The 25567-nt window shown below is 46.4% G+C and overlaps 2 long non-coding RNA genes across 2 annotated transcripts; both read left to right on the top strand.

Annotated features, from left to right (window-relative positions):
- The first annotated feature begins 15279 nt into the window (after positions 1-15279).
- On the top strand, positions 15280-23819 carry LOC309657367. Its single transcript, XR_014261771.1, has 3 exons — positions 15280-15437; positions 16270-16489; positions 23754-23819. It is a non-coding gene; the product is annotated as an uncharacterized lncRNA (long non-coding RNA).
- Positions 23819-25481, top strand: LOC309657366. The gene is made up of 2 exons (XR_014261770.1): positions 23819-23921; positions 25255-25481. It is a non-coding gene; the product is annotated as an uncharacterized lncRNA (long non-coding RNA).
- Positions 25482-25567: the final 86 nt, after the last annotated feature.

Below are 25567 nucleotides of genomic sequence, written 5' to 3'. Positions count from 1 at the left end.
AGAGACGTGCCCACTGTGTGTCGCTGGAGTGAATTCTTTGAGAATTGGGTTTGGGTCTCCTCTTCTTGATACTGGGCCCAATCCTCAGTCTGGTGGGCTTCAGGCTTATCTTGGTTAGTGAAAGCTAAAAAAGGCCAGAGGTAGAGGTGGAACATGTGTGGCCAGAGGCAGCACCATTCTAGCCCCAAATGTGTGACCAGCCCGGCCCCCATCTCTACCCAGGATTGGGAAATTACGTGTTCTTGGGAATCCCTGCCCTATACACCTGGGGGAGATAAGGGATGGGCAGAGGGCTTTGGGAAACAGTAACAAAGCTGGGGCTGCCTCAGCCTCTCCCTCCCATCCTCCATGTCCCCAGAAGCCTGAGGGTATCGAAGAAGATTAGAAGAGGCAAGGACCAGTTATCAAGCCAAGAATCCTTCCAGGAAAAAAATCTCATTATTTGCCAGCTAGAGCTGTGATCCTTGGCAGCTTCCTGTGACACAGGGCAGAGTGGGCAGGAGGCTGGCCTGTTGTCTATTGTTCCACCTAGACTAAGTCTGTCCCCACTATGTAGGAGGCCTGAAGTGCTAGGTTCCTCTGGCCCCAGCCCCCTGAGGGTCCATACTCATAGCCAGAGCAATTCTCATGGGCTCGTGAGGATCTGTCTATTCTGTGAGAGGCCTTGAGCTGGCCACGACAACAATGCACATTGTCAGTTGGGGAGATAGAGATGAAGCCAAAAATTATAACATGGTGCTAGGTCGTATAACATGGGCAAGCATGAAGCTCTCTGGGAGTACCGCGAAGGACACTCAACCCACCCAGGGGCTTAGGAAAGGTGAAAAAGTTGAGTTTGGCAGGGTAAGTGGAAGTCAGCCTGATTGGCTTGTTTTGTGTGTGAGACAGGGAGGATGGATGGATGGATTACTGAATGGAAGCACTACCTCCAACCCTGATATGAGTCTTCTGTGAATTGGTCAGACACCACCTTCCATTGGTCAGATGGGTGCAATAGATTTGGTGTCCTGGAATTCCCAAGCCTTGGCTCCCTTCCCAACTTCTGACCCCAAAATCAAGGACAATGAAGTATCCCCTCTATCCAGTATGGATAACAGGCCCTGAATGAAATCGAAGTCTAACCTACCTCCGCACCTTCTCCTCCCTCTAAGGGTCTCCCTGGTTACCAACCCACACCTCTCCTGGAGCCAGGGGAATTCCAGCAATCCCCTGGCATCAACCCAATTCTTTCTCTTCCATTCTACCCCTCAAGCACCAGCAGTGTTGATCTCTGCCCTTTCCCATGACACCAGACTCCTCAGCCTGGAACACGGAGAACCAAGCCACCTTCTCTAGCAACGGGCACATCCGGGCACATCCGGGCACATCCCTGTAGCCTCCTGGCAAAATCGCCACGTCCTGATGGGACAATATTTGCATTGGCACACCTCTTCCCAGCCCCACCTCCCCTCCCCATCTTACTCTAGGCCCAGGAAAACAAGTCTATGCCTGTTACACATTCTTAAGAATTTATCATCACAGGCTCCCAAGGAAAAAAAACATGGCAAGAATAAAATATGAAAGAAGGAGCGAAGAGACTCACTCTGTTCCTTTAAAGCAAAGGGTCTCCTACATTGTTACAGTGTATCAGAATCAGATTCCCAGGCCCCATTCCCAGAGCATCTGATTCCTGAGGTCTGGAATGGGGTCCTGGAACTGGCCTTGATAACTAACATGCCAGGTGATTCTGATGCAGATGGCTTATTGAGAAATTCTGCCAAGCCTGCCAGCTAATTATTATTAGTCCTGTCACCAGGGTTTCTTTAGGTTCTGACAGTTGAAATTTAAGTTTCTTTGCATGGTTTAAATAGGCCAAGACTCAATAATTGCCCGATTTTACAGTCCTATAGTATAAAGAAAAAGGAAAGTGTTCATTTCAACTCCTGTTCCTGTGAGGGAAATCTAAAACCAAGGGCACAAGGCAGTGCTGTTAAAAACTCGCATCATCATAAAGGCTGAGGTTTGGGAAGGGACCCAGATAGTGTTGAACAATTGATTGCTACCTAGGGACATTGTCTAGGGCTTCAGGGATGTGGAGGGGGACAGAGAGGAATGGGGTGGAAGAGGAGAGAGGGCAGGGGAACTCGGCCAGCGAAGGACAGGTTTCAATTCTGAAGCAAAAGAAAACCAGGTCCTAAGGACTCTTGACCCTTACCTCTTAGTATCTGAGAGGTACTCTTTTCTCTTAAATTTCAGGAATGTTCAGCCTCATTCATTTTGAAAGATTCTAAGCACTCAGAAAGGCAGAGCTTAGCTTCTATTGTCAGGCTGGGTTTGAGGTGTGCTTCCTTCTACCTGCCCCCACTTACAGCTCCCACGTCCCAGGAAGAAATGGAGTCAGGAACGGGTGCAATGGAGTCAGAGGGGTTCTCTCCAATGTTCCCCTCTCTCCTCTGCTGTTTTCCCTGGTGCAGCCACACTTAATGCAGTTTGAGAGGGGAAGACTGGGCAGAGTGAGATCCCAGTCGTCCTAAGGGGAATGAGACCAAGTCTAAAAGAAGCAGGTATTGAGCAAATAAGATTTCAACATTCTACCCATACGCCTTTGGGTGCTAATAAGATTTTGCACCCAAATAGCAAATCTAGCCCTCCACTTCAGTGATTTTTCATCCCATCTCCCTTTTCCCATTACTAGAACCTAGGAGAACCTTTTGAGGCAAAGCTTACTCGATATGTTCTCTTAGGTCAAGTTGGTGGCTCAGCTTCTCAGATCCAAGTAAAACTATCTCATCTCCTTTTTCAGGAAGCCCTCTCATAAGTCCATTCTCCTCAGTGTTTAGGTTGTTTATTATTATTATTACTGCTATTATTACAACTTTATTGAGGTACACTTGATGTACATATAAAAGTACAAAAAACTGATGTAAATACAATTGAGGTACATGTAAAGTGTACAGTTTGATGAGTCTTGACACGTGTACACAGGTGAAACCATCGCCACAATTAAGATAATGAACATATCCATCACCTTCAAAACTTTCCTCATACCCCTTGGACATCTTTCCTTCTTATACCTCTGTCCCCAGGCAACCACTGATCTGTTTTCTGTCACTATATAAATCAGTTTGCATTTTCTGGAGTTTCATACAAGTTGAATAATTCTGTATGTACTCGTCTTGGTCTGGGTTCTCTCAGCATTGTTATTTTGAGATTCATCCATGTTGTTACGTGTATAAATAGTTCACTCCTTTTTATTGCTGAGCAGTATTCCACTGCCCAGCTATAGCACAATTTGCTCATCTTCTCACCTGTGCATGGACATTGGGGTTGGTTCCCTTTGGGGGCTATTAGAAATAAAGCTGCTTTGAGCATTTGAGTACAAGTCTTTGTGTGGATGTGGGCCCATTCACTCCAGAGCCCCCCCATTCTGGCTCCTTCTTCCCACCACGTCCCCATTTACTCCCCTCTCTCTTACTCAAAGCAATAATCACCCCCTTTCCCCCCCCGCCACTCACAGAGTCAGGGCCCAGACTCCTAAAAACTTTTTGCGTCATTTAATCTTTCTGCATGGAAACGGAGCCAGCCCCTTCATCATCTTTATTGCTCTATTTCAAACTCCCTCCCATTTGTTTATATCTTCTTGGTAATATGTCTGGGGCTAAACAAGGTATGCTTGTTTATATGTCATTATTTATTCAGTTTGGCAAATGTCCTTAAGTCCTCAGCTTCTAAGGAGAAAAGGTGCCTGGTGGATGGTGGGTCACACACTGATGAGGTGCTCGTACCTCAGAAGGAGGAAGGGGCTAAGATCAGATGGTGTGGGAAATTGTCCCAGGAGACTAGTCCTGAGAGGTTATCTGTACAGGTTGCATTTTGTTACTATCTCCTAGGGGATCTTACCTGGATGGATTTTCTAGAACATGGGCCCCACTCACTCACTAGTTATCACAAACCCTATCCTACCACATTCCCACCCCTCAGTTCTGAGATAGTCTTGCAACTACATCTTTTCTCTCTCCTCTTTGGGCCAAGGGAGCCTGGGACTGTGCAGCAGCCTGAGGGTGAAAAGGCAGTGGGGCCCAGAGGGTGGTTCCCAACTCTGATAAACTGGCACTTGCTGCCTGCCTGGGTACATGTTGGGGTTGGTGTGGGGAGAGGGTGACTTGATTTATTTTAGAAAATTATCCTTAACAGTTACCCTTTTCAAACAGACAATAACAAGTGTTGGTGATGTGAAAAAACTGGAACCCTCATACATTGCTGGTAGGCATGTAAAAAGGTTCCACTTTGGAAAACAGTTTAGCCATTTCTTATAAAGTTAAACATACGCTTACCATATGACCCAGCAATTCCACTCCTGGCTATCTACCCAAGAGAAATGAAAATATGTTTACACAAAGATATGGATGTGAGTATTCATAGCACCATTATTCATAAGAGCCAAAAAGTGTAAACAAGTCAAAATGTCTATTCAACTGGTGAATGGATAAATAAGATGTGGTAGATCCAAACAACGAAATACCACTCTGCAATCATTAAGGGACAAAATACGGATGTGTGCTACAACATGGATAAACCTTAAAGACATTATAATAAAAAAAGTTAGGTGCATATTGTATGGTTGCATTTATATGAAATGTCCAGAAAAGGCACATCTATAGAGACAGAGAGCAGATTAGTAGTTGCCAGGGGCTCGGGGTAAGAGTAGATCTTGAGGGACTTCCCTGGCTGTCCAGTGGTTAAGACTCTGTGCTTCCACTGCAGGGGATGCAGGTTCGATCCCTGGTGGGGGAACTAAGTTCCCGCATGCGGAGGGGCACGGCCAAAAATAAATTAAAAAGAAAAAAAAAAAAAAGAGTAGATCTTGACTGCAAATCAGCTTGTTATTTTGGGGATGATGGAAATGTTCTAAAAATGAACTGTGATGTTTGAACAACTCTGTAAATTTACTAAAAGTCACTGAATTGTATTCTTAAATTCGTACGGATGAATTTTATGGTATGTAAATAAAGCTATTTTTAAACCCTTTATACCTCACTACAGCTAGATTTTTAAAATCTTTTCCTTCCCTGTCTTCGAGTGCCCATTCCCCAGGTAGACTTCCCAGTGCTCATTCCGTCCTACAGACCTGTCCTCCCTCCCTGGGGGTGACCCTCTTGAGCCTGGGCTCTGACCAGCCCCTCTGCTGGGAGAACACAGCCCTCTAAGATCATGATGCTGATTTGCAAACTAGAGTCCAAAGAGCAGGCCTGGGGATAGTGGGGTGGGAGTCCCTCCTAAGACTCTCACTTGGGACTCATTTTGAGGGAGGGGGTTTAATAAATCTGGGGAGGCAAATGCGTGGAAACGAATCTCTCCTGAAGTGTGTTCTCCCAGCCCTGTGACCCAGGTAAATCATGCTGCCCACCTGGGCCTGAGTGCCTCCTCAGTTCCCAGACAAACCCAGAAGTCGCCATTTCCACAGAACCATAAGTGGGTGCCCGCCTCAGAGAAAATTATCTCAGCCTCCTCAGAAGCTCATTTCTGCTCACAACCAACTTCTCATCCTAGAATCTTTCCAGATCCAAAGACCAAACTCCAGAGAACCAAACTGGGCCTCATTTATTGAACAAATTAATGAAGCACCTATTGGGGTTAAGTTGGTCCAGGGCATATGGAGGGGATCTGGGAGAACAAAAAACAAAACCATCCCAGCCCGCCAAACACCTTTGAATCTCTTTAGAATCAACTTTGAATTCCTTCAAACTGGCTTGTCAGAGACAGTGAATCTCCAGCTGCCTTATCAAAACCAGTTTTCAGTCACCTCAACACCAATCATCCATCTTAAACTGTCTTCTCAGAACCACCTATTTAATACTCTAAGGGCCACCCGACCTGGCCCATTTGTAAGTCTTCTCAGATCAGTGATGAGGCCAAGCAGTACTTTGGGGAGTATTCTCAGTATCCTACAAATGATGCAAATGCAAATTTGATTGCCCCAAGTCTCTGTAAAAGAGAAACTCTGGAGTGGTGACTGCTTCCGATCCCATTCCAGCGGCCTCAGAACCAAGTTTGTCCCCTCAAATTTGTGATGACTCCCCTGAATTGTCTCCTCAGCATCATCTTTCATTCTCTTCAGAGCCAGACTTCATTCTTGGCTACTGAAACTGCCAAGGTCCTTAGAATTTTCTTCTCAGAATCTTGGTTCTATCCAGAAATACTTTTTTTCAATCTCCTCAGACCCAACTGTCAGGCTTCAAAAAGCAAGACTTTAAAAGTTATTCATCCATGGGCCTCAGGTTTCCCATCTGTTTAATGGGGAAAACTTCTTTTTCTTTAAAAAAAGAACATGAATTTTTTTCTGATTACAAAATATATATTCATTGTGAGAAATATAGAAGCACCTTACCTTTTTCACACATGGTAGATTGAGGGATAGCCCTTGGATGCACGAAAGTCTCACACACTGATGGGGGGAGAATAAACTGGTATAAGCCTTCCTGAGGGCAATTCAACAACATGCACCAAAAGCCTTATAAAAGTTCATGCCGGGGCTTCCCTGGTGGTGCAGTGGTTAAGAATCCGCCTGCCAATGCAGGGGACACGGGTTCGAGCCCTGATCCAGGATGATCCCACATGCCGCGGAGAAACTAAGCCAGTGTGCCACAACTACTGAGCCCACGCGCCTAGAGCCTGTGCTCTGCAACAACGGAAGCCACCACAATGAGAAGCCCGCGCACCGCAAGGAAGAGTAGCCCCGACTCTCTGCAACTAGAGAAAGCCCGCACAGAGCAACGAAGACCCAATGCAGCCAAAAATACTAACTAACTAACTAAATTTCTTTAAAAAAAGTTCATGCCCTCTGACCTAGCAGTTCTTCCAGGATTGCTGTTAATTACAGTGTATTATTCGTAATGGAGAAAAACTGGCAACAACATAAATGTCCTATGGGTGATGGCTGAAGTAAATTGTTATATGATGGACTACTAGGCAGTCATTATAAATCATGTTCTAAAATAACTATTGACCTGAAAAAATACCCACAATATACTAAGTGGTAAATATATAAAGCTCTATATGACATGATTCCAGTTATATAAAATGCACACATGCACACACGCATACATCAAATGTTAATGTTATTTCTGGTGGGATTATGGGAAATTTTAATTTAATTTTGTGTACTTTTCTGTATTTTCCAAGTAAGCAGGTTTTTAAAAAATCATCAGAAGAAAGTATTTATGAAAGAAAAAGAAAAAATAAGACTAGGTAAGCAAATAATTATTTTCTAGAATCTGGTATGATGTAGTCATCTTTATGAAGGTCCTCTGATGGAGTATTTTCTCCCCCTTCACAGATCTGCTCCTTCAGTTGTAAGGTGTTAAGAGCGCTGAAAACAAAAGAAGGGAAAGATTTTGTAGTGACTCAGGGCTCTAGGTTCTTTGTTGAGAGGACACAGGTTGGCTGTTTAATATTCCCTGTAGGTGGATTGTCCATTGGGGCTGGCAGGATAGAAGCATCAGGGAGCTGCTGCTGGCTTCTACATTTGGGGGCTGTAGGTTTTTTAAAAGTCAGAAAGCAGTGTTGTTTTATTAGCTTGCCACCCTATTTCTCAAGAACTCTTGAGCTCTTGCCCCCGTCACCAAATTATCTCTCTGTCCCCATTTCCAATACACAATTCATGCATACTACTAGGCTCCAAGTTTTTCTCTTAAACTTCTTTCTTTTGCTTATAACTGGGTTGGTGTTAACCAGGTGGTCTTGTTGTTTGTTCTTGGATCAGACTGTTTGCTTTGTTGTACCCCAGTTTAGCAGGCATATCTTGGGAGAGAGCCCAAGTCTGGGTAAATTTCTTGGGGCCACACGGAGCACCGGGCCATCCAAAGTCTGTGCTGCTCCTCAGTTACTCAGTCAGTCTGTTATCCAAAACACATTCACCAAATGCCTGACAGAAAGCAGGCCCTGAGCATGCAGAGATAAACAAGATAGAGTCTGGGCCATCACAGAATTGGGTGGGGGGAGATTTAGAAATAAATAATTGCCTCACAGTGTGATAGAGGTGTGTATGGAGCAGGGAGTGACTAATCCTAGGAAGGAGGAGGCGAACAGCGTGTAGGAGGAAGATGGGGTGTTCACAGGAGAGGGATTTGCAGGCAGAGGCAATAACAAGTACAAAGGCAAGAAAGTCAAGGTGTTCAGGAACCTGTGAATTAATGGTGGTGTGGCCTGAAAGCAAGGAAAGGGTGGGGGGCAAGAAACGGGGCTGGAAAAGCAGGTTGGGGCCAGAAGGCCAACAACTTAGTTTGACTGTGTTTCTGGGTGTTCGAAAGGCTGCACTGCTTCCTGCCTCCTTGGGAGGGTCCTGGTCGCCCCGCTCCATTTCCAGTTTAGTTATTGCAATAATAACAATAATGATAAGAATAATTTGGTCACTTCAGATTTTATACATGTTCTTTAATTTCAGCTTTCAATAAAGCATGAGTGACCTCAAACTCAATTATTTGATCTTAGCCCATTTTCCTTTAAATAATATATAACTTTTAAATATGCCCCAATTTCATGGATAAATCAAGCTTCATTTTTATGTGTGTATGTTTAACTTTTCAAACATTCACAAAAGTAGGAGGGAGTAATGTAGTGAACCTCTCTGTATCTAACCATCAGTTCAACACCTGTCAACTCACAGCTGGTCTTGTCTCGTCTACACTGCCTTCCTCACTCCCTTCCTCACTCCCTGCCATCACACACTGGATTGTTTTGAAGCAAATTCCAGACATTACCTAATTTCATCTGAAAATACTTCACTATATATCTTTATGAGTATTTTTTAAGTTCCTTTGTTTGAATCAAGACCTAAAAAAGACCACATTTTTCATTTGTTGATACATCTTTTAAGTTTCTTTTCATTCATATTAGTTTCCCTTGCTATTTATTTATTGAAGAAACCAAGTTACTTGTACTGAAGAATTCCCCACTTTTAGATTTGACAGATTGCACTTTTTTCCCCTCATAATGTTATTTACTATGTCCTTCTATCCCATGAATTTCCTATAAACTTGTTTTTTTTTAATATTTATTTTTATTTATTATCATTTATTTTTGGCTGCACTGGGTCTTCATTGCTGCACGTGGGCTTTCTCTAGTTGCGGTGAGTGGGGGCTACTGTTCGTTGTGGTGCGTGGGCTTCTCATTGCGGTGGCTTCTCTTGCTGCGGAGCACAGGCTCTAGGCGTGTGGGCTTCAGTAGTTGCGGCACGCAGGCTCAGTAGTTGCAGTGCACGGGCTTAGTTGCTCCGCAGCATGTGGGATCTTCCCGGACCAGGGCTCGAACCCGTGTCCCCTGCATTGGCAGGTGAATTCTTAACCACTGTGCCACCAGGGAAGCCCCCAAACTCGTTTTTATACCTAGAGGTTTGATCAAATTCAGGTTCACTTTTTAGGTCATGCTATGTACTTGCTTCTGCAATATATCAAGAGACATAATTTTTGGTTCTCTCTCTCTCTTTTTAATTTTCTAGATATTATTTTTTAATTGAAAAATAATTCATATAACATAAAAATTACAGTGTACAATTCAGTGGTTTTTAATATGGTCACACTGTTGTACAACTATTGCCACTACCTAATTCCAGAACATTACCATCAACCCCTAAAGAAATCCTGTACCTGTTGGCAGTCACTCCCCATTCCACCCACCCGCCAGCACCTGGCAACCACCAATCTACTTTCTGTCTCTATGGATTTGCCTATTCTGGACATTTCATGTAGATAAAACAATAAAATACGTGGCCTTTGGTATCTCCGTTCACTTAGCATAATATTTTTTTAGCATAATTTTTTTGGGGGGTGTTATTTATTTATTTATTTATTTATTTATTTATGGCTGTGTTGGGTTTTCGTTTCTGTGCGAGGGCTTTCTCTAGTTGTGGCAAGTGGGAGCCACTCTTCATTGTGGTGCACGGGCCTCTCATTATCGTGGCCTCTCTTGTTGCGGAGTACAGGCTCCAGACTCGCAGGCTCAGTAATTGTGGCTCACGGGCCTAGTTGCCCCGCGGCATGTGGGATCTTCCCAGACCAGGGCTCGAACCCGTGTACCCTGCATTGGCAGGCAGATTCTCAACCACTGCACCACCAGGGAAGCCCCAAGCATAATGTTTTTGAGGTTTACCCATGTTGTAACATGTATCAGTACTTCATCCCCCTTTTTTTGGCTGAATAATATTCCATTATATGGATATACCACATTTTAGAAATCCACTTATCAGTTAATGGACATTCGGGTTGCTTCCATTTTGACTATTACAAATAATGCTGCTGCTATGGACATTATATACAGGTTTCTATGTAAACATATGTTTTCTGTTTTCTTGGGTGTCTCTCTTTTTGTGATGTTAAAATTAATTGGTGAGTTCAAGTATTATTGATATTATAAAGTTCCCTTCCATCCTTCACCACCCAATGGTTTTAGGAATCCCTGGATTACTGATGATCCTTGTCTAAATCTATTACCTCATTAGAGGTTACTAAATGGTGATTTTGTAATTCTATCATTCCATTTGCATTTGTTAGCCAGAATTTGTCGATGATAAACTTAGGCTTAATCATAGTTGTTTTTAAAAAAAAAAAAGAAGGCAGGATAAATACTTGACTATTTTCTTTCACTTATCGGATAATGATATTTTGTACTTTCCTGTATGGAACCCTAATAAATGCTGGATTTCTACATGGTCAAAGCTCTACAAGGTTTGCAATAAAGAATTGCAAATAAGGAATTACGATCCTGGAGCCAGAAAATACAGAGTTATTCCAATCTCTACTTGGGGAATTACGGGGAGTCCACTTAATGCCCCACAGCAATACTTCATAAAAGTCCCCCTACTTTTCCCTTCTAACTTTCCTTCTCCCTCTCCTTCCTTGTTCTTTATTAAATAGATCAGTTTAGCCTCTCTGCCCAAGTCCTTCCTTTTCCCAGCCTCTCAGACTCTACATCTCTCTCTAACTACTCCCTCCCCCCAGTTCTGATTCTGCATCACAAAATGTCCAGGAACTGGGCTGGCAAAGACTGAACCCTCTAAACTGGAAAGTGGGAAAGTGGGATTGGATTCTGAGCTGGAAACCTTTTGGTGGACGGGTAAGTTAGGAGAGAAAAAAGGGAGGAACACTCACACTAATAAACCTCATTTCCATAACATGTATTTTCTGCAATGAACGTGCATCACACATGGTGTGATAAAAATTAAATACATAAAATGTTTTTAAAATAAAAGAGATGGTAGGGAAGGAAATGAGCACTATTCTTTTTCACTTTCCAGTTGCCCTTCCTTTCCAAATACACTGCCGGCTGCATCCTTGACTTGCTGTTCCAGGGAAAGTGAAGTGGAACCTTGCCTCTGACTCAGGATTCCAAGTGTTTCCCACCTCCACAGCAGTGGGGGTGGGAGCGATGGAGTCTGCTCATGTAACAGTGCAGAGGAGCCTCTGAGAAAGGCCACTGGGAGCCTGCGCAGCTGGAGAGACTGCTGCTTTCAGGTCTCACTGGTTCAAATTGTTGGGCTCACCATCCTTTCCTGCAAGAAGCACCTTCCTGGGTCTTAAGGAGACCTCCTGAGGGCTGTTCAATTTATACATCTTTGTATCTCTTAGGGAAATCTCAAGGCAAGCGGAGGGTGGTAATGTCTTCTCTAGGTTTCCTCCCACCTCGGGAGTCTGGATGGGAGCCAGAGCCCCAAGACACAGGGCCCCGTGTTACCCAGGCCCATCCGTCCAGGCCCTAGAAAGATGCTGGTGGCAAGTCTGAACTAAACCCAGTGAATGCTCCTGGCTGGGTTTTCACCTGTGTGGCAAAACGCAGGGAAGTGCAGGTGTGGGCAGATATTTGTGGTCTCAGGCTATGTGAGCAGGAGTCCCGGAAGGTATGGAGAAGCCTTGGTGGCAGCAAGACAGTGTTGAGCACATGAGTTCTGGAGTCACACATCCAAATTCTAATCCCTCACTCTGCCACTTACATTACTTAGTGATCACAGGCAAGTTCCCTACTTCTCTGAGCCTCAGTTTTCACCTGGAGAAAATGGGCATAATGGTTCCGTCTCACTGGTTTGTGGTGAGGATTAAATGAGACCATATCTGCTGAGTGCTTGGCCCACTCCCATTGGGAGCTATTGTCATTGAGGAGCCCCATAAACCTCAATTTCTTTTTCTCTAAAACAGGGATAACAGTAGGATCTATTAAATGAGATAATAAATGAAGCGGGGTTGACCCGCTATTAACTATTAATAATATTAACGCATTCCCTGTTTTGCTTGAGGTGACAATCTGATAGTTCCCCCTCCTACTGCTTCCTCCCTCACCCTGCCCCAGTTGCCAGGACATGACTATTCTGGTCTTTTTGGACAAAAGGACAGAAGTCCCACGGAAAGAAGAATGACACCCAGAGAAGAGCACAAGAGGAGATCAGGGGCCTCTCTCCCTCCTCAGACTGCCTCTCCTTCCCTCCTGCTGCACTCAAACCTCGGGCTTTCCTACTAGCCTCTCTCCCTAGCAAACCTCTTGCCCAAGGGTTCATTTTAGAGACTTCTATTATCTCCAGAGGATGAGTATTAATCTTCCCCACCTACAAGATGAGTGGCAGCTCGAAGCCAAGTGCTTCCCGGCCAGAGAAAGAAATGGAAGTTTCCTTTTTTGCTCTGTGTCTCTCTGCCCCTCCCTTCTGCGGGGGAGCCCGTATGTGCTCACTCCGGAGGGACGAAGCCGGGGCTGGCGCTAATGCAATTTTGTCTAGATGAGGCTGGCAGCTGGGAACCACTTTCCCTCGGCTTGCCCTCTGCTGGGGAAACTCCATGACGGAGACAAGGCAGCTGGCAGGGGGAAGACACAGGTTTGAGGATGAGGACACTGCTGCTGCTGCTGCTGTGCCACGCAGGGCCACGCAGGACCCCGTGGCCACAGAGACTGATGCTGATGCCCATTTCGTTCCTGAGGACCTCCTAGAAAGGCAATGCCTTGGGACCTGGGGGCAAGGATTTCGTTATCAGTAGCACAGTCACAAATACAAAGGAACACAGGACTTTTGTGTGGGATTGGGAGTCTGAAGACCTAGGTTCCAGTCTCAGTGCCACCACTCCACGGCCACGTAGTTTTGGTTACGTTGCTTAAGATCTCCGCCCAAATTTTAGTTTCCCCATTTGTAAAATGTGTTCTAATACCTCCCTCAAAGGACTGTGGGAAGAATTAGTTTAAATAATATATGGGGAAACTGGAACACGGGAGATGGTTAATAAATATTCATTTATTCCACAGAGGGACTGAGGAGAGAGGAAATCACTGGATTCTGGAGGCTTTTTAGTTTATCAGCTTATTCTACAGGTTTAAGCACCGGCCATCATGCCATTTGTTGGGTGCCTGATTTTAGTGAAGATGTGTGTTTATCATTCACCATGAGATCCTGAGTGGCTCCCTAAATATTCTGGGCCTCAGAGCTGGTTTCTCTGGGTGGCCAAGAATCAACATGTAGGACAGAAGGAATCTGTTCCTCAGAGATCCAATCAGCATCTCCCTTAAGCCCTTTGCTGCCCTCCATAAACCAGTCCTTCTTTTGTGCCACCAGCACCACGTCCCCATTCTGGAAGAGGCCAGAATGACACAGCTACATGTCACCCTGTGATCTACACGGGGTGGGGGGAAGGAGCTATGTCCCTGCTAGAACTGAAAAACATCCTTGAGGGCTGCAACTTTTACAGGGAAGGTTACCATGCCAACGACAGGATGAAAGGAAACAAGGCCGTGGGTGACACATCTATTGTGTGTGTCCACAAACTTGCCTGGAACCTCTTAGGGGCTGCTAACTACAGGATGGGTCTGCCACCGAGAGGCAAGAAGGTTCAGGTTAGATTTAAGCGGAACTCCAGTACAGGCAGAACAGATGAGCGCAGGGCAGGGCCAAAGGGAGGATTGGGGAATGTTTCTCTGAGATTGATACCCATCTCTTGTTGAAATGTGTGGGTGTGGTACTGACAGCAGGTGTGGGAGGGGATGATGTCCTAGATACCAGTTTCTGGCTGTGATGGGAACTTCAACTTCCTCCAGGTTATTTTTGCCCTTGCCAGCCTGTCCAGGAGGTCAGCTAGGCTCTGGGGTAGGTAGAGAAGAACAGCAGGCAAGGAGAGCAGGTCATTGGGGTGGTGGCTGAACTGAGAAAGGGGAGCATTAGAGGCACAGATACGCCTCTGGAAGAAGCACCAAATATTGGCAACAAGTTCCCATAGATGCCAAAGAAGGGACAGTCTCCTCCAAGAGGGCAGGACTTCCAGGAAGAATGGCCAAGCTTACCTAGCCCTTCTTATCTCCTTCTCCCCATCCCCCAGTTGGGAAAGTGCACAGAGAACTGAGGAACTGACATGAATTAAGCACCTACTTCGAGTCAAGCACTTCTCTTTCTCTCCCTCTCTCTCTCTCTCACACACACACACACACACACACTCACAGACGCCCCATTTCGTTTCATTTGATTACCACAACAACCCTGCAAATCAAGAATTATTATCCCCATTTTACCGATGAGGAAATTGAGATTTAGAGAAGGTAAGTAGCTTTCCCAGCATCAGTCAGCTGGAAGGGGAGAAGCTGGGATTGGAACCCCGTCTGTCTGAATCCCACAGCTTGGAAGGGAAAACTCTAGACCCTAAGGTAGCCCCATTTTCTTCTGGAAAGATATCTTCTGGAGGCGTCAGCTCCACATAGCCCCCAGGCACCGAAGTGGCTAGGGAGAGGCTAAAAGGACACAACAGGGGACTGGGAATCCCCGCCCCCATCCCCGCCACACACAATTGTTAGGGTGAATGCGCTGCCCCTGCGGGCCGTGCCGCTCCCGGACGTGCTTAACAGGCATCCTTCTCATTTTTATCCCCACCCCTCGGAGGAGAGGAATCTGAGGCTCAGAGACTAAAGCGTTTTGCCCAAGGTCACAGAGCAAGTGCCTGGAACCGGGAATCAGTCTCGGCTCGGTCAGGCGTCAAAGGCGGCCTGGACCCCGCCTCCCGCCCCCACTTCCCGTAGCTCCGGCACCGAGGGAGCTGTGCCGGGCGCTGTGCGTACCTCCCGGGCCAGGAGGGGTTGGGTGGGGGATAGTGGGCCTGGCGCGGGGTGGGGGTGGGGTGGCGCGGCGCGGCGCGGCTCCGCCTTGCGGCGGCGGAAGCAGCCTCCATCCCGTGCGCGCTCCTCGCCCCTGGCGCGCTCCTCGCCCCCGGCCCGCCCCTCGCCATATATGGCGCTTCCTCCCGGGACCTTGCCAGACGCTTCCTCCCTGCCTGAGGCCCATACAAGGCCCTTCCTTCCCGGCGTGTCTGGCAGGCGGCCCGCGGGCGGCTGTGGGCGGGAGCTCGGCCCTCCGGGTCCGCCCGCGCCCGGGAGCCGGCGGCCAGGGGACCCGCTGCCAAGGAGGGGGCGGCGGCGGGGCCGGGAACGCGCGGCCCGGCCTAGCTGAGGTAAACGCGGGACAGGCGGACTTGGGCGTCCCGAGAGGGTCTGAGGTTCCCACTCTCACCACCGGTTTTATATTTTGTCCCGCTTTTTCCCTTAATTCTCTAAGAGCAGCTGACTTTGCTGGAGTTCCTCCCGCGGCTCCCGGCCCGGGGCCTAAAGCCTAAGCTTGCTGTGAGGGCCTGTCGTCGTTCGCCGCGCGCCTCCGCTAGCATTTTGCTAGTCGGTCTTCGGTATTTCTCTCGCCCTGCCTTCCTCCCTGCTTGCTGTTTCTCGCTCCTCCCTGCCTTTACTCAAGCTGTCCCTTCTGCCTGGAATGCCCTTCCCACACCATTCTGGTAGAACTGCTACTCACCCCTTACTTGTTTCAGGCCTCTGGCCATCTGGAAGTCCTTCCCACCCCACGGGCCTGGGATGCACCTAACACATCGGTTATTTATTGAGACTGCGATTCGATCTTAACTTCTCTTCGCATTCCTGTTGCCTGGTTCAGTATGTGAGAGTTGTTATTATATCTGAGCGAGGGGAAAGAGGGAAAGGACCCTGTTGTCAGGGTAGCCACAGTGCCTTTTCACTTTGGACAGGGGTCCCCGACTTTAGGTCCAGCCGCTAACATCTTCACCTGCTACGCTCCCTGTGGTCTGGAGCTTCATGAGCCCCAGAACCCAACATGAATAGTTTGTGTGGAAAGTTGGAAGGTTGGGGTGGGGGAGACAGAGACGGGGCAGGTGTACACCTGCAGTGCCACTGTGGTCTGGAGTGGTGCCCACTGGGTGCCTTCACCACCCAGAATGGCTTCACTTGCTCAGCCTGACAGCTCTGGTTTATCCACTGCAGGAGCCAGCAGGCCCCCACAGGCCCTGGAACAGTGCCTCCAGGGACTTAAACCTGCCTCAGCTACGTGATTACCCTGATCTATCTGCTGGGAGATGAGCAAAGCTCGGAGAGGGACCAGATCTCAGCAGAGACCAAACCAGCAGCAGTTCCTGAACACCCACCCCCCAGTGCTTCCAGAAGTGCAACATGGACCAACCTGTGAGCATTTGCTCCTCCTCAGGTGAGGCAGGGAGATAAAAAAGCTCAGAGCTTGGGAGTAACAAGTCAAATAATATGCCAGGGAGGGGGCTTTTGGCACTAAGAAGCCTCTGGACTTGATCCAGAATAAAATCACTCACAGACTTCCAGTCTCTGGTGGTAAGCACACGCACACACTGCGAATAAGGCCAAAATAGAAGGAGTTTTGTCTGTCTCCCTGGCCTCAGGGAGTGTCTGTGAATTGGGTGCATGGAGAGGAGATGATCTCTAAGGCCCATGACTGAAGGTTTAGGGGTTAGATTTTGGAAAAAAAAAACTGGGTCTGGGCCTGGGCTGCACACCCAGGGACTAGGACGCCTCTGGACTTGTTCCTACCTAAGGCTGCAGGCCCCCAGCGGCCTCTTCTTTCCAGTTATGATCTGGGATTGTGGGTAATGTAGTCCAGTGGCCAGCTTCTCTGGGGTGGTGGTTCTTGCCCTTCCCTCATCTAGTCTCCTTACACCTGCCAGCTACCACCCCCTTCTGCTCTAGGCTGAGGGCAACACAGGGTGAGAAGGCGGTGCTTACTCGTTGCAGGGCTGGGAGATTCCCAGCTGGAAAGCAGCAAGCTATTTATAGCTGAACCTAGCAGAGGAGGAAGGCCTGAGAGAAGCTGGGGAGCTCCGGCAGCCTCCTTTCCAGCTACAGAATTTGCAGGAACCCCAGACCTCTGCTGGGCAGGCCTTGTGTTCACTTCTGGGTGAGAGGGCTTTGAGCCTGGGAAAATCCTATGGAGCAGTAGCGGTCCTGGGCTGCTCCCTGTCTTGAGAGACACAGATACTCCAGTGGCCCTGGGGCCCAGCTTTTAGGCCTCTGTATGGTGGGGATATTTGGAACCTGAGTATAGATAAGTTGAGACTTTTTGCAAAAAAAGCGACTGTGACACCCAGTATGACAGTTGCCTAGGATTTCTTTGCATTTTTCTTCTCGCTGTTTTCCTGCGCTTGCCTCTTCAACCAAATTAAATTCTCTTTAAGGACAGGAACCAAACCTTCTCTTGCCAATGGCACCAACCCTGTCTTTATGCTATAATGAGTGATCTTGCCCAAAGAAAAGTCAACCCTCCCTATCAAGACTAGGGGTGTGACTTTTGTTCCCCCACCCACCTAATCCTCTGCCAGCACCCTGTGCTTTTCCCATCGAAGCACTGAATCTTTGCTTGACTGGGTCCCCCACTAGATTAGGCATTCTGTGTTGACATGGATGACGTCTGTCTTGTTGACTGTCATATCCCTATTACTTGCACAATAAACAATTGTTGAATGAATGACTATGAACCTATGATAGCTAATTCCTTAGATGGAGTATTTGATAACATGCTTCATTGTCACAGCGTTTTACAAATTGGGAAACAGTTTCGGCCATTTAAATGTCTTTCACCAGGACTTTCCTGGTGGCGCAGTGGTTAAGAATCCACCTGCCAATGCAGGGGACACGGGTTTGATCCCTGGTCTGGGAAGATGCTACATGCCGTGGAGCAACTAAGCTCACGCGCCACAACTACTGAGCCTGTGCTCTAGAGCCCGCGCGCCACGACTACTGAGCCTGCGTGCCCTAGAGCCCCACGCACCACAACTACTGAGCTCATGTGCTGCAACTACTGAAGCCCGTGCGCTCCAGGGCCCGCGTGCCGCAACTACTGAGCCCACATGCTGCAACTACTGAAGCCTGCGCGGTAGTTGTGGCACACAGGCTTAGTTGCTCCGCAACAAGAGAGCCCATGCTCCGCAACAAGAGAAGCCACTGCAATGAGAAGCCTGTGCACCACAATGAAGAGTAGCCCCCGCTCGCTGCAACTAAAGAAAGCCCTCACAGCAATGAAGACCCAGCGCAGCCAAAAATTTAAAAAAAAAATCAAAAAAATCAAAAAAATTCAAAAAAAAATTTTTTTAATTGGAAAGAAATCTTTCACCAAGATCTTGATTAGTGGTAGAGCTGTTAGGAACTGGTGTCTGACTTCAGAGTAGCACTTAGCCATGGCATGAGGCTGCCTGCATGCTGGCACCCAGTAGGTACCTCTGGCTCCCGAGGAGCGAAATGGGTGAGGTGGGTTAGATGAGATGGGCAGACATGGTCAAACTGGCCTGGCCCCATGATGTACTGGTGCAGCCAGCCAGGAGAGCTGCCAGGGAATCCTCCTAAGAAGCTTAATGAGAAAGACCTGCTCTGATCTGCCGGGGGGGAAGTCCTGACGCAGTGGCTGTGGGGCTGCAGAGAGGGCAGACAGACTCTGAGATCTGAGCAGCAGTGTTTGGGGGCTCCTTAGCTGTTACCAGGGACCTTCTGACTCTGAGTTCAGTAGATTTTTTTCAGTCTTCATCTTCCTTGAGTAATTCTCAGCAGCATTTGACTTGTAGGTGATCATCTCTTCTTGAAGGCCTCTCTTTCATTGCTTACACATTTTGACATACAAGGCTCTATTTGGATATTAAGTGTTCCAGTACTTCAGGACTCAGCCTCATGCTCTCTTCTCTAACTGTACTGTGTCCAGAAGGATCTCTTTGAAAAACAAATCTGAATTTGTCACTCTTCTGCTTAAAACACCTCAGCGGCTTCTATTCTTCAGAATAAAATTTCAAGTTCTCAGCAAAGCCTTTGAGTCTCAACCCAGTCTGCCCATGCTGGCCTCTTCTAGCTTCATCTTCCACCACATTCCCCTTTCATTCTCTGAGCTTCATCCACACTGCTCTCCACCTGCCTCCTCAGCTGTACTCTCTGCCACCCCCTACATGTTCTCACTGCCTGGGATGCTCTTCCTCCTCTTTGCCTAGCTAACATCTCCTGTGCTCAGTTAAAGCACCAGTGTCTTCAGAAAAGCTGACAGCCAGGTCAAAATGCCCTGTGACAGACATTTACCTGTGGCCCTCCCTCAGGTGTTAATTGCAATTAGGGTTTCATATTCACTGGAATAATGCATTGGAAGCTCAGTGGCTCTTTTGCTCATGACTGCATTGTAGGGTTTAGCACAATGCTTGGCTGTAGTTGGCTGTAGTTATTTTATGTAACAAATGAAATAAAAGCTTAGTTTATTTAACAAAACACGCTATTTAAACCTTGAAGAAACTGAAAGAAGTTAAGTATGGTCATGCAGCTAGTATATGGCAGAGTGGGACCTAGATATGGCTTCAGTGTCTGTGTTGTTAACCCCCTGCACTATGTTATCCCTCCACCTGTTAAGTACTTTCTGAAAGTAAAGAGAAATGGAAGAAGGGAGAAAGTATGTGAGAGAGACAAAGGGACTCCCCTTCTCTCCACTCTAGAAATAGAGTGGGAGATTAAGAATAAAAGATTACGTTTCACCAAAAAAGACATATGAATGGCTGATGAGCACATGAAAAGATTATGAAAAGATGTTCAACAACATTAGTCATCAGGAAAATGAAAATCAAAATCAGAATGACACCAGTGAACAGTCTAAAAAGGAAATTAAGAAAATTCCATTTACAGTAGCATCCAAAATAATAAAATACCTAGGAATAAATTTAACCAAGGAAGTAAAAGATTTATACATAGAATACTACAAAACAAAAGAAATTAGAGACTTAAATAAATGGAAAGACATCTTGTGTTTATGGATTAGAAGACTTAATATCTTTAAGATGGCAATACTACCGAAAGCAATTTGCAGATTCAGTGTGATCTCTATCAAAGTTCCAATGGCTTTTTTTTGCAGAAATGGAAAAGTTGATCCTCATATTCATATAGAATTGCAAGGATCCCTCCCAGTACCTTAGTGTGTTCACCAAACTGGAAGCTCTCTGAACTCCATAATTTAGGGATTTTTATGGAAGCACCATCATGTAGGCATTATTGATTAAATAATTGGCCATTGGTGATTCGATCTCAAGCCCCTCTCCCTTCTCTTGGGGTGGGGCTGAACCTTCCAACCCTGTAATCCTGTTTTTTTTAGCAAGCAGCCCCCCTCTTGAAACTATCTGGGCATCTCACTAGCATACAAAAGACACTCATCACTTTAGAGATTCCAGGGATTTTAGAGAAGCTGTGTACCAAGAACAGGGGACAAAGACCAAATATATATTTCTTACTGTATCATACTACTCAACAATAAAAAGCAGCAAACATGCAACAACATGGATGGATGTAAAAAATCCATCTAAATGAAGGAAGCTAAGTGAAAGAAACCTGATGTAAAAGACTACATATTGCACTATTCTAGTAACATGAAATTTCTAGGAAAGGCAAAACTATAGAGACAGAAAGCAGATCATTGGTTGCCTAGGGTTGGGAGTGAGCAAGGATTGACTAAAGGGGCACAAAAGACCTTTTTGAGAGATGGACACTGGATTGTGTAATGTTTGCACAACTACGAATTTATTTCAAAAAAATCACCAAGCTATACTTACAGTGGGTTGATTTTATAGTTTGTAAATTATACCTCAATAAAGCTGTTAATAAACAATCAAGAACAAAAGTGATAGCAGGGTGAAAAAAGTGTCCTAAAATATGAATGGTTTCCTGGCCTTTGGGTCAAGTCAGGACCAGCGCATCTGCCTTTCCAAACTCGCCTTTCACCTCTCCAGGCTGACCTTGGCTCACCAGGCAGCTTGGCCACCCCCAGATGAAGTAGGGGTGCCCTCCCCTCATCCTCTAATACCCCTCAATTTTATTGTCATTCTTGCTGTCTCCCCTGCTGGAGTGTAAGTGCTGAAGGGCAGGGAAAGTGACTGTTTTTCACCACTGTATCCTAGCATCTTGCACAGGGCCCAGTACACAGGAAATGTCTCTAAATGCTTGCTGAATGAAGGAATGAGACCAGAGTTAACCCAAGCACGATGTAAGGAATAGAGGTGGCAATGAGCTATGGCTGTGGAAACAGAGTCTGGAGGAGACTGAGTTTCTGAGGGCCTTTGCTCAGCTCCCCAGGGAGGAGCAGAGCCCCTTCCTTGCCATCTCTCTCTAGAATCCAAGTTAGACAGGGGTGTGAGGGAGGGCCTCTAGCCCTGAGCACAGGAATGCAACTCCTCTTCCTCAGGTGACATCCTGTCCTATTACAAATAGAGTCCCCCTTTGCAGGCCCTCCAGTGGGAATTGTGATGTGAGGTGATTGGTCCATCCCACTCCTCAGCCTAGCCTGGGAATGTATTGGGTTGGCCAAAAAGTTCATTTGGTTTTAAGCAAAAATAAAAGACACATTTTTCATTTTCACCAAGAACTGTATTGAACCATGTATTCCTTAACCAAACGAACTTTTTGGCCATCCCAGTACTTAGGTCTGGACAGCCATATAGCTTGGGGCAGGCATTCCAGCATCAAGCCCTGATTTCTCCTCGTTCTCAAGCCTGGCTCCCACCTCCCTTCCCCCATGTAGCAGAATATTCCTGCATCTTGCCTTTACCTCAGAAGATCCTTGCCATTCCTGTTTGCAGGGCCTCTCTCTGAAGTTTCCACCCTCTTTTCCTGATCTCCAGCCTTCCTTGAAAATGGGTTTGCCCCCTAGGTTTCCTTTGGGTTAGGATGAAGAACGAAGCAGAAGAGGCTGAGCCCAGGCAGGGTATCTCACCCAAGTGGAAGAGCCGGAAGTCTGACTGTAAGGGAAACCTAGATGGGGCTAATATGGAACCCTGGGGGCTGGAGAAGCAAGTTAATCTACACACTCAAGCCAACCCTGACTCACAGGGAAGTGACTTCAAAACAACTTTCATAACTCCACCTGGATGTTGGCCACCTTTCCCTTCCCAGCTCTGTCTTTGGCTTCAGGCCACTCCCTTACTCTCTCTGATCCTCCCTTTTCTCATCTCTAACAAGGGGGAGAAGGGGCTTAGATGAAGAATAACAAGATCCTCCATGTGTTAAAGAGTACTGAATTTGGAGTTGTAATATCAGCTGCTCATGTTGGCTCTTGTCATCTGCTGCATGAACATGACAGGTCGTTGTGCTGCTCTGTGGGCTTCAGCTTTCCTATTCCTAATTAGGGGATTGGAATAGTAAGGTCCAGGGCCCTTGTAAGTGCTAAAATTATGATTCCTTAAGAAGTGAAAGTATGGGGCAACAGAAGGGTGTGGCTGTAGATAAACAAGTAGAGTCTGATGACACTTGTCCTTTCTGTGAATGGGTTTTAGGCTTTCAGATACAGCTTTCCCTTCTTCCGATCACCCCCTTGGTTGCTCAGTGAGCCAGGGGTCAAGGGTCCCCCAAGAAGCCCTGTTCTTCATACTGTCTCATCTCACCTAGCACTGGTCCAACCCCAAAGCTGATTTAATCTCTGAGGAGTGTGACGGACAGCACTCCTCTCCTGGCACTGCCTCTGCTCGCTTCCTTCCAGTCTGGGCCCAATTCCCAGGCTCAGCCCCCTTGCCCCTCTGGCTGACTCAGTAGGGGTTTCTCCTCAACTGCGCACCCTGCAGCAGAATGAACTCTTCTAGATGCTGATGTCTGAGTCAAACCCAAATTCTGAGTAAAAACCAAACTTGAATGAAAAATCAAACTAAAGTGTTTTAGATACCTTGTGAATCAGTTAGAACCTAAACACTCATTATATCACACTGTTATATGATGGGCGTTCATGATGACCCTAAAATGTTAAATGATGCTTTTGTTTTTCTTCCATATTTCTGAAATTTCAAAAATTCCCTTAGTGAATGTCTCATTTTAAACCCCCTGATACTTCAGTGTATATTTCCTAAGAAAAAGGGTATTCTCGTACATAACCACGTATAGTTATCAAGTTCAGGAGATTTAACATTGATACAATACTTTTATCCATAGTCCACATTCCAATTTCATTAATTGCCCTACTGACAACGTGTTTTTAAGAGTAGGGGCAGATGCCCTAGTCGCTGAGAAATTCCGTTATGTGTGTACATGCTTCTTTGAAGATGCTGGATAAATTACAGGGATCCTCTAGAGTCCAAGGGAGCTCCTTTTATCCATTCTCAACTGTGGCTGTGGGCTAAGCTGGGCTGATCAGTCAAAAGGTGTGTGTCCTGGGGGAAGGACGTAACTTCTAGATGGATGCCTTCCAGTTGCTTTCCAAGTTGTTGGTTGTCTCTGAAGGCACAGAGGTTGGTGAGGTGAGTCGACTTGTCTTCTTAGCAGTACCAGCACCTGTTCTCTTCTTGAGCGAGGAACGACCTGTATTTGCATTGACTTTGGAACCACATGGGCAGATATACAGCAGTATGTAGCACATTGTTTTTCTAAGGATTAAATGAGATGATGCATGTGACATGGCACCTTGCCTGGTGCATGGTAACTGTCCAACAAATGTTATTGTCGTTATTTTTCAGATGGGTAGCTTGAAGCCCAGATTGAGACTCCTGTTTCTCCTCTCTGTTCACTCATCCCTACTTCCTGGGTAGCTTGAAGCCCAGATTGAGACTCCTGTTTCTCCTCTCTGTTCACTCATCCCTACTTCCTTTGGTAGTTTCCCTTCTCCATATAGCCAAATTTTAAAGGTAAGCAAGCTGTCCCAGTCACCTCTTAATGCTTGTCAGAAATCTCCCCACCAGAAGCAACTTTCTTCCACAACCAGTATCCTTACCTCTAGCACCACCTCGTGGTTGCCATTGCAAACTCACCCAGGTTACTTCCTGAGGACCAAGGTTAGGATCATCTCCCATCTGAGTGAGCCCTTGCTAAGTGCCAGGCATTGTACTATGTGTATTTCACGTGACTTACTGCATTTAATCCTTACCACAGTCCTTATGGAGTAGGCATTGTTACAGGTAGGGAAATTGCTGCTCAGAGACATGGGCAAAGCCTTACTGGCAGGATCTCTTTTCCAGTCAGATGTCAGATCTCCTGCTCACCATTATATCCTGATAGCTTTACAGCTGGAAAGACTTAGATTCAAAGTCATCCTTACACTGATAGGGAAACTGAGGGGTAGGAAGGGACTTACCTGAAATCAGAAGTCCAACTAATGGCAGAGACAGAACCAGAGATGTTTGTCCAAAGAGCTGGCTCTTTGTCCTGGGCTCTTAACTGAACCCCAGGATGAGCTTGTCAAGCAATTTCAGACTCTACCTGAAGCAGAGTTCCCAGACACGTTTGAAGCTTATTGTCAGAGAACCTTGGAGATAAATGGTTTTCACATATAATTCTAGTGCCAGTTATTCAGCCATACCCTTAATAACTTTGGCACCCATTGCTTCCACACTTCTTGGCTGGTCAGTTCCTATGTCCCTGGGAGGCACAGTCCCACCAGGGTGGGACTTGGCAGGTAGGAGTCCCAGCAGGCGCTCACTCAAATTGGCAACAAGGGAGAAGCTGGCATGAAGCTTAAATTCCACCTTGGCATTCAGCCCTGAATACACTGTGCCTGTCTGGGAGCCCATGGCATGAGAACTGGAGCCAGAGAACAAAAGATGGCAAGTGCTGCAGGCCCAGACAGGCAAGCACAACAGCCCACATAATTGGCACTACTGTGCTGCCTTCTAACTTTTGACTTCAAACAGCAGCTAGGAATGCATCAGGAGAAAAAACTGTACCTCCACCATGCATGGGCATGTCTGCCCCTTCCCATAGGGTGATTGGGTTTCATCAAGGCTATCATCTAAATCAGATGAGAAACTGGGCAAAAGTATGCTGAAAAAGCAAAGTGACACAGTAGGTTCCCTTACTGGTCAATTTTGTTAAAAAACATTGACTTCTCAAATTTGGAGAAATTAAATCACGTACCACCTTGATACTTCAACTAGGCTTCCTAAGCTACCAAATAGGAGCTCTAAGTACCTCCATTTTTGGGAAAAGCAAATGAAACAAAAATCCTCTTCTGTTTTGATACAGCCTAGAAGCCCTACTCCACTGAGCCAGCCTCTGACTTGCTCTTGAATGAGGTTATTGCTCTCCTACCCGGTGCCAGGTATGCAAGATCAAGGTGGGGAGGCTTAGTTTCTGCTCTTCCATCTGGACCATTCTATTGACTCAAACGCAAGCAGATATAGAAAGAGAATCAACTTGGGAATTAGGCCTGGAATAAAATTTGGCTTCACCACTAAAGAGCTGCTACTTAACCTCTTTTGGCCTGTTTTATTATAAAATGGGAAGCACCATCTACCTCCATGGAATGTTGAGGTAACATGGCATAACACCTTTTCTT

The sequence above is a fragment of the Balaenoptera physalus genome (genome assembly GCF_965194825.1).
Source record: "Balaenoptera physalus genome assembly, chromosome: 3".
In the NCBI taxonomy this organism is placed as follows: Eukaryota; Metazoa; Chordata; class Mammalia; order Artiodactyla; family Balaenopteridae; genus Balaenoptera; species Balaenoptera physalus.
Note: the sequence above shows the minus strand (reverse complement) of the source record. Positions and strands in the feature narration are given on the sequence as shown.